Source organism: Penaeus chinensis, chromosome 27, assembly GCF_019202785.1.
Source record: "Penaeus chinensis breed Huanghai No. 1 chromosome 27, ASM1920278v2, whole genome shotgun sequence".
Classification (NCBI taxonomy): Eukaryota; Metazoa; Arthropoda; class Malacostraca; order Decapoda; family Penaeidae; genus Penaeus; species Penaeus chinensis.
Window position 1 is genome coordinate 17695918 of NC_061845.1, and position 10000 is coordinate 17705917.

Sequence of the window (10000 nt, forward strand, 5' to 3'; positions counted from 1 at the left end):
TACATTTAAACACCTCCTAAGAGAAACCCTGTATTGTAAATATTAATGTGAACCGAAACAAGAAAAGTAAAGACATTACTTTAAAACAATGTTAAAGATATATTATGTGTCAAATTTAATATGTAATTGTGAAAAAATTAAAGCCAAAAAAAATAAAAAATAAAAAAGAAACAGCACTGCCAGAGATAAAAGTGACCTGGATACACAAAAAAAACATAAGCCTATAACATAAAATTAGACAAACTAAATGGAATACCCGAAGATATAATTTTTATTTTTTTTTCTCAAACAGCACCAAATCACACGCACAAAAAAGACAAAATACTCACGTGGTCGTCGACGGAGTAGGTGAGTTCCCCATCATCGTAGAGGACAAACCACCGCCGCTGCCATCGCTGCGAAAGAAGACCGAGAGTGAGACTGAGGCTTTGAGTGTTCAGGGAAATAAAACTAGTTTAATCAGGACAGGAAATTTCAGGGGGTTACAGCCAATGCAGTAAATAGGTATTAGTGAATAAACAAGGATACTGTCATCATCATCAATATCATCATCATCATCATCATCATCATCATCATCATCATCATCATCATCATCATCATCGTCATCATCATCATCGTCATCGTCAATCACCATAATCATCGTCGTCACCATCATCATTATCATCCTCATCATCGTCTACATCACCACCATCATCATCATCATCGTCTACACCATCACCACCATCATCATCATCATCATCATCATCATCATCATCATCATCATCATCATCATCATCATCATCATCATCATCATCATCATCATCATCATCATCATCATCATCATGACAATGACGATGCTGATACTGATGCTTAGAGGTCTGCTGTCAAGGTGTTTATATTTCTTTACTTAAGATATCATATATTCGTATATACGTTGTTATTCAACAACGTTATTTAGATGTAACAAGGTATGCATTCCCCATTTATTTTTTTTCATATAATGTTATAATCAAAATAAAGCGGCTATGGCTTTTCAAAATGCACCAATTAATTATGAAAAAAAGAAATATTATCCATCCATATTGATGGATCTCCGAATAAACTCCTGAATAAACAAAGAAACAATAATATAAAAATAGATAAACAACATAGATAAATAAATAAGTAAATAAGGTGAGGCGAGTTCCACAACTGGGAGTGCTGTACGAGGTTCTACATTCTTTTCCTTGCGTGCGCGCCCGTGTGTGTGTGCGTGTACGTGTGCGTGTGCGTGTGCGTGTGCGCGTGTGTGTGTGTGTGTGTGTGTGTGTGTGTGTGTGTGTGTGTGTGTGTGTGTGTGTGTGTGTGTGTGTGTGTGTGTGTGTGTGTGTGTGTGTGAGTGTGAGTGTGAGTGTGAGTGTGAGTGTGAGTGTGAGTGTGAGTGTGCGGTGCGTGTGCGGTGCGTGTGCGGTGCGTGTGCGGTGCGTGTGCGGTGCGTGTGCGTTGCGTGTGCGGTGCGTGTGCGTGTGCGTGTGCGTGTTTATGTATGTGCAAATTCGTGCGGAGGTATGTGCGCATGATCAAGCAGGCTGCGTCCTAAATATCTGCAACGGAGGAGCAGCCTCGAGTGCGAGGAGTGAGGCAACGCACGCGTGGCGGTTACTGTGTTACCTCAAGTGGTGGGTAACCGCACACCTCTGAGTGTGTGCACTCACCCTCAAGGGTCAGCACTCACCCTCAAGTGGGAGCTCTCACACTCAGAGGTAACGCAAACCCAAAGGTGTAATCCCTACCGCCATACCCTAGGCGAGGTGGCCCGGTTGTGAGGCTGCAGGTGTGGTGGGTGTGTGTGTGTGGGGGGGGGGGGGGCAGAGGTGGAGAAAGAGGAGGAGGAGGAGGAGGTGGAGTTGGAGGAGGAGGTGGAGGTGGAGGTGGAGGTGGAGTTGGAGTTGGAGTTGGAGTTGGAGGTGGAGGGGAGGTGGAGGTGGAGGTGGAGGGGAGGTGGAGGTGGAGGTGGAGGTGGAGGTGGAGGTGGAGGTAGAGGTGGAGGTGGAGGTGGAGGTGAAGATGGAGGAGGAGCTGGAGGTGGAGCTGGAGCTGAAGGTGAAGGAAGAGGAAGAGGAAGAGGAGGAGGAGGAGGAGGAGGAGGAGGAGGAGGTGGAGGTGGAGGTGGAGGTGGAGTTGGAGGTGGAGGGGAGGTGGAGGTGGAGGTGGAGGTGGAGGTGGAGGTGGAGGTGGAGGGGAGGTGGAGGTGGAGGTGGAGGTGAAGATGGAGGAGGAGCTGGAGGTGGAGCTGGAGCTGAAGGTGAAGGAAGAGGAAGAGGAAGAGGAAGAGGAGGAGGAGGAGGAGAAGGAGGAGGAGGTGGAGGTGGAGTTGGAGTTGGAGTTGGAGGTGGAGGGGAGGTGGAGGTGGAGGTGGAGGTGGAGGTGGAGGGGAGGTGGAGGTGGAGGTGGAGGTGGAGGTGGAGGTGGAGGTGGAGGTGGAGGTGGAGGTGGAGGAGGAGGTGAAGATGGAGGAGGAGCTGGAGGTGGAGCTGGAGCTGAAGGTGAAGGAAGAGGAAGAGGAAGAGGAGGAGGAGGAGGAGGAGGAGGAGGAGGAGGAGGAGGAGGAGGAGGAGGAGGAGGAGGAGGAGGAGGAGGAGGAGAAGAAGGAGAAGAAGAAGGAGAAGGAGGAGAAGGAGAAGGAGAAGGAGAAGAAGGAGAAGAAGGAGAAGAAGAAGGAGAAGGAGGAGAAGGAGAAGGAGAAGGAGAAGAAGGAGAAGGAGCAGGTGAAGGAGGATGGGGAGGAAGAGGAAGAGGAAGAGGAGGAGAAGATAGAAGAGGACAAGAAGGAGGAGAAAGAAGACGGTGGCAGAAGAGACTAGAACCGCCCCCTGAACACGCCCTTCGCCCTACCCATCAGGGAAGATCCCCAACCCCATGAGAGCGGCACAGAAGGGTGTGTGTGTGTGTGTGTATACAAGCAGTTAATACCGGTGTTGTGGCGATAGAAAGTCAAGGCGGCATATGACACACTTCTCCTCCACAGCAAGATCCATTCACTCCGGCCATCCTCCGCGCCACACCTGTCACTCGCCTCCTTCCCAGACGCGCCATTCCCTGACAGGTGCTTCTACCTGGCTCTCCCAGAGGCTGCGCCTATGTGTAATCCCTCTCACCCGCCTTTTACGCTGCTATTACATATATCGCCTTCTTCATCAACTGTAAGGTGCGACTCCAAAGGCAAATCCATGTAAGAAATATAAATACAATATATAATTTTAACCATATTATAAACAAATTTGTTCTAGGCACCAAGAAAAATATATCCCCACAATAAATTCACCCTAGCCAAGAGCGAGCTCTATTCCGTGCACCCCCCCCCCCCCCCCGTCCTTCTAAAGCAAGCAGGCAATAAACACCTGCTCGGGCGCAGGTGCATGTGTTAAGCACCCGCAAATGAACATGATTTCATCTAATGAGACATAGTTGCAAGAGCGCAGGTGTTCAGAGTGTAAATATCTGGTTTTGCAGCGAGCAAAAAATAAAGCTGGAACCCACAGCTAACATTTATCTTTCTACCGTCTAAAAAGCATATTGAGACAAGCGTTTACATCTCAGCCGGGTGAAGTAACATGGGTTGTCCTCACCCTCAAATTAATTTGCACACATACCTTCCACGCACACAGAGTGATTCGGCATTAGCTTTTAGTTATTTACAATGCAGAAGGGCCCTGGCGAAAGTGGTAGGCACCGAATCAAGAGTAATTGCACCTAACATCAACAATTGGGCCTAAATACAAAACAGGGCAATTTTTATATATTAAAAAAATATATAATAATAATAGCATGCAACAATAGTTATTTTGATTATAAGACATCCATTGGACATTGTACTTCAGTACCAACACGTTACCCCAACTTTCCCAAGGTTCGCCAGTCCAGACGATAAGCCCAAAACCCGAGAGTGATCGAGATGCTGCTGGATCTTCCCTGTTGCAATGGTACTGTCACACACAACAAAAGAAAAGTAAAATGATGTGACACGATAGAAAGTTTTTTTCACACTTCCTGTCGCGTTCTGGTTGTCATTCTCTCGTGACACTGACAGACACGCAGAACCTATTACTGCAGATCTGGATTTAATTACACATTATCTACATAGGTTCTACATAAATTCATATAAATCAGTAATAATCTTATGTAATAAATTACTGCTATTGGTTATCATAGTTCATTGTTTTACATTAGCTTAAATTTAATGTATATTTTTATGAGTTCTCTCCTAATATAGGCCACCTTGCAGGGCCGGACTGCAAAACTGACTTTCTCAAAACGGAAGTTTATCAGCGTATATCTGCCCCATTCTCCTTCTCATAATTTTATATTTTTCTTCCTTTGCCCTTTTCCTCTTGTTCTTCTTTCTTTATTGTTTCCCTGTTGTTCTTCTCCTCCTTTCTCCACTTTCCTTCTTTTTCTTTTTACCTTTTCCTTCTCCTTTTTTCTTTCTTTTTCTTTTCCTTTTCCTTTTCCTTTTCCTTTTCCTTTTCCTTTTCCTTTTCCTTTTCCTTTTCCTTTTCCTTTTCCTTTTCCTTTTCCTTTTCCTTTTCCTTTTTCTTTTCCTTTTCCTTTTCCTTTTCCTTTTCCTTTTCCTTTTCCTTTTCCTTTTCCTTTTCCTTTTCCTTTTTCTTTTTCTTTTTCTTTTTCTTCTTCTTCTTCTTCTTCTTTCTTGCTTTTTTCCTCTTCTTCAACTCCTCTTTCTTTACTTTTTTCCCTCTTATTCTTATTCTCTCTTCACTCTTTCTTATTACTATTATTCTCCCTCACCTATACATATATATCCTACGGTTTCCATCTTTGTATCTATTTGTCTATCACTCTCTCTCTCTCTCTCGACCGACTGCGCCATTAATCTTGACCAGGGCTCCGGGCATATCGATGGCGAACGCTTCAATTTCCACAAATATTCAATAAATTATGATACCGTTTTATTATTCATGAGCAATTACGGACCAAATAAAGAGTCAGTCCTGCCAATCCTCAGTTTTTGAAGTCAAGGTTTCATGATTAAGCTGAATTTAGTTCTCATTAGTGTGAATTAGTGTCTTCGCATTGTTTCGGCTTTTAATAAGGACGACTATCACCTTCTAGCCTTAGCTTAACGTCATTCCGAACGCTTCGCCGCAGAATTGAGATATTTGTTCTTCACTTTATAACAAATAAGCAATTGCCGTTTTCTTTCTTTTTTAATTCTTTCTTTTCTTTTTGTTTTACTTAATTCCTTTTTGACGGACATGACATTTTCAGCAATGATACTGAGCATGGAAAAATGCAAAGCAATTAACATACAATTTCTTTACTGAAAACAAAACTGCCCGTGCTGAACTGTCCCTGTTTAGTCGATTTTGTTTATACCATAATGATAATAAAAATAATAAAGATATATAATAATAATAATAATAATAATAATAATAACTACTATTATTATTATTATTAATATTATTATTATTATTAATATTATTATTATCATTAATATTATTATTATTATCATCATTCTCAATATCATTATTATACTATCAATAAATTATCATCATTACTGCTTTTACTAATATTACTGTCACTACTGTTGTCATAACCATTATCCTTATCTTTACCATTATTATTATTATCATTATCATTATCAATGTTACTATCTTCATTATCATTATCAATGTTGCTATCATCATTATCATCATTATTATCATGTGTCAAGACACACATAAAAGGTAGGTCTACTATCCTTTCTTACTATTTAGTTAACCATCTTTTTCTTATCTATTTTAATTTATCTGATCATTTCATTTACCATTTTCCCCATCTCATCTATTTCTTCTGTCCTGCTACTTGTCGCTTTTCTTTATTTCTTTTTTTAGTACACCCGATAAGCGTCTGTACAGCCCCAGCACTACCGAAGGCCGGATCAATTAAACAAATCATCACATCAGAGCTCTGCCAAAGTACACTCTCCGGGTACATCATATCTCCCCCCCCCCCTCTCCCCCCATAGGCGTCCCTGGCACAGTACATGCATGGCCTTGGCACGGTATGCGGAGGAGGAGAAGAAAAGTAAATAAACAAGTAGGGGATGAAATGAATAAATAATTAAAAAAGGAAGAGGAGAAGGTTAAAATAAACACGAGAAAGTAAATGAATTTTTAGGTTCGCTTTCTTTTTTTTTTTTTTTTTTGCCGGGTACGCTACAAGAAAATAGGCCGACGTAGGTTCTGCGAAAAATAAAAAATAAATACTCCTGCGCCCAAACAAAACAAACATACAAAAGTAAGCTGCTACTACAATTCAAACACAGACTTCGCCCGCTAAGAAAACACCTAGTTAAATCTTATAAATAAATCGTGCAGATCTTAATCGAAGAAGTCTACAGCCCCCTGACGGCCTACGACACACACACCTCGTAGCCAGGGTCCCATTGGAGCAGCCACCGAGGGTTCGCTGTGCAATAAGTGAAAGTGATTCGGGGATTGGGGGGGGGGGGGGGCGGACGACGGGGGAGGGGGAGGGAGAGGGGGAGGGGGAGGGGGAGGAGAGGGGAGGGCAGAGAAGAGGAAGGGGTGGGAGCAGGGGATATACAAGCAAGTGGAAGAGGAGGGTAGGGGAGTGGAAGGGAGGAGGAGAAAGAAGAGATGTGGGAAGGGTGGGAAGAGGGAGAGGGGGGAAGAGAATGCTCCAACGCAACCGCAGTACTACAGTCCGTACTTCATCGTCATCATACTTTCGCTTCATCCTCTTTTATATCCAGTTTATCACTCTTCTCCCTATCCCTTTGATCCTCCCATAAGGATAAACTCCTCCTCTTCCTCCCTCTTCCCTCCTTTCTCTCCTCCCGTTCCCTCTCCTCCCATACTTCGTTTTCTCCTTCTTCTTTCCCTTCTCCTCCTTCTTCTTCTTCTTCTTCTTCTTCTTCTTCTTCTTCTTCTTCTTCTTCTTCTTCTTCTTCTTCGTCTTCGTCTTCGTCTTCGTCTTCGTCTTCGTCTTCGTCTTCGTCTTCGTCTTCGTCTTCTTCTTCTTTTCTCCTCCTTCTTCTTCTTCTTCTTTTCTAATCCTTCTTCTTTTTCTTTTTCTTTTCTTTTTCTTTTTCTTCTTCTTCTTCTTCTTCTTCTTCTTCTTCTTCTTCTTCTCCTTTTCTTCTTCTTCTTCTTCTTCTTCTTCTTATTATTATTATTATTATTATTATTATTATTATTATTATTATTATTATTATTATTATTATTATTATTATTATCATTATTATTATTATTATTATTATAATTCTTTTCTCCTCCTTCTTCTTCTTGTTTTCTTATTCTTATTCTTATTCTTTTTCTTTTTCTTTTTCTTCTTCTTCTTCTTCTTTTCTCCTCCTTCTTCTTTTTCTTTTTCTATTTCTTTTTTTCTGGTTCTTCGTCCTTCTTCCTTCTTTTTTTTCTTTTTCTTTTTCTTTTTCTTTTTCTTTTTCTTTTTCTTCTTCTTGTCTTTTGTTTTTCTTCTTCTTGTCTTTTCTTTTGTTTTTCTTTTTCTGTTTCTTTTTTTTTTCTTCTTCTATTATTATTATCATTCCTCCTCCTCCTCCTTCTCCTCTTCCTTTCTTCTTCTTCTTCTTCTTCTTCTTCTTCTTCTTCTTCTTCTTCTTCTTCTTCTTCTTCTTCTTCTTCTTCTTCTTCTTCTTCTTCTTTTCCTCCTCCTCCTCCTCCTCCTCCTCCTCCTCCTCCTCCTCCTCCTCCTCCTCCTCCTCCTCCTCCTCCTCCTCCTCCTCCTCCTCCTCCTCCTCAATCCAAGCTCCGCATATCGCTGCACAAACACCGTAACGCAACCCGACTGAGGTCAGTGTTCTCGGTAAGGCGACCCGGAGCTAAGAGTGGAGACTTATCTCACATCAACACCTTCCCGCCGCCCACCTCGAGGGCGGGCGTGAAGGCGCCCACTTTACTTCTCTAAACTTCCCCCCCCCCCCTCTTCGCCCTCTTCAGTCCTTTCTGCTTCACCTGTTTGCATGCTTTTGAGAGTTCCTTGCATCTTCTCATCATTCCGGTTTTATCAGCTTCTCTCTCCCATTCTCCTCCTCTCCCCTCTACGCTTTCCATTTCTTCCTTCCCACCCTTTCTCTCCGTCCTCACGCTTTCTTCTCCTTCCTTTTCCAGTCCCATCTTTCGCCACCTCTCTCCCCTCTTCATTTTAACATGGCCCCATTTCTTCAATTCCCTTCTCCCCGTTTCCCTCTCCTTCCACCCTTCCTTCTGCCTTCCCCCATTTTTTTATCACCTCCCTTCCTTTAAACATTATTCTTATCACCTGTTCCCCCTAGCCTTGAACACCTGCCCCTGACTCATGTGTAAACTTCCCTCTAAACCAATCAACTCGAAAAAAAACATACATGCCTTGGAAAGAGTTAATTAGCAAAAAAGTAAATGTAATTATTAGTTCGCTTAATACTGGTCGATATATATACACACCTCATCTCGCCTACAAACCAATAAAACAATCGAATTATACATAAAAAGTCGTTTCATCATGATCGCTATATTATAACAGGTCTCCCTTTGTTTCACTCAGTTGCAAAGCCCAATACGCTGACCTTCTTAACTACCGATTAACGAACCGCATCCTGTAGCAGTGAAATCGAGTCTTCTTGACCGCTCCTTCGGCAAAACAATCACTGGAGAACCTTCCACAAGAAAGGCTTTTAGACTAAAAATAGGGAAAAGAAAAAGAAGAAGAAAAAGGGGAGAAGATAAGAAATTTCTTATCAGTAATGTTTACTTTTTATCATTTCAGTTTGCAAATTCAACATAGAGCCGGGCATCTCACATATCCGAAGCAAAGAGGGTGTCTTCAGAGGTCACCCACGCCCCAAATCGCATCGTGGGCGTCTGCGTCATAAAGGTTTTGAATTATTAATTACCGAAGCGCGCGGGTAATACAATATTTGTATTATTAATTACTCAAGAGTCTACGTCATAAAGGCTTTGAACTTTTAATTATCAACGTGTGCGCGTAATACAGTCTTCGAATCGTTAATGACTATGGCGTCTGCGTAATAAGGAGCTTCCTATTAATTAATGAAAATTAATAAAAGCTTTGGATAGTTATTTTCTCAAGCGCCAGTATGTTTTTGGGAGAAGGAAGGCACTGATATCTGACTAATCCTATATTCGCGGAGGAACAAAATTGATATTCAAATCCCCATGTCAGTATTTTAAAATAATGATAATAATAATAATAATCCCTTATAACATATGCGCAACAAAAACGTGTCAGCAACTGAAGCCTTTTGATATTCTTGGCGGCTGACCTCTCCTCTGACCAGTTACCCATATTCGTGGCACAATAAGAGTCAAGTCGTTAATAAACCGAATTAGTATGCACAAACGCGCCCATTAATAAAAACACTGAATCATCTATTCCTGAAGCGTCTGTGTGTTCTTACGAGGTGACCCCCTGAAGGCGGCGCACGGCAGGGAACTGTTATTTGACCAACGCCATTCTCGTGGTCGTGGAAAAATAAGATGGCGGCGACGGATGAACTTACGTTTTCATGCTAAAATGTATTGAATGTTAGGCTACCTTATACTATGAGACAACTCAAAATCGATCGAAAACTCTCTCCTATAAATGATGATATAGAGCAGTAGATAAGATATTTTGACATATGAGCTCGTCTACTAAAAATATAACGCGTATTCTCTGATCCCGAAAAGTTTCGGTCGCAATTACAACTAAACTAAATTTCTATCCCATAATGCTAAAACACTTTCCTTTAACAACAAATCTATAAGGTATGTAAACATCAAGAAAAACAATAACAACTACAAAAAAGCAATAAGATAATTTAGTCTTTCCAGATCACAGACTTGCCGAGTTCATGTGATGCTTTATTAAACCAATGGACTTGGGACATGACACCAATAACTAAATATGTCGCCTCGGCTTGTGTTACGCTGTTAATCTTTCTGGGCGAGTACAAGAACGAGGTCTCAGCTCTCGTGCTCTTATGCTCAAATCTATTTATTATGTTTGTTTTAGTACATAG

General features: G+C 41.8%; 1 protein-coding gene across 20 annotated transcripts in view; it reads right to left on the reverse strand.

Annotated features, from left to right (window-relative positions):
* The window catches only part of LOC125039471 (protein MLP1 homolog), a 34641-nt gene extending 34246 nt beyond the window's left edge, over positions 1-395 (reverse strand). For all 20 annotated transcript variants that reach the window (XM_047633453.1, XM_047633451.1, XM_047633436.1 and 17 more), the window contains exon 1: positions 330-395. The gene's annotated coding sequence lies outside the window, so the exon portion shown is untranslated. The remainder of the gene's footprint in view (positions 1-329) is intronic.
* Positions 396-10000: the final 9605 nt, after the last annotated feature.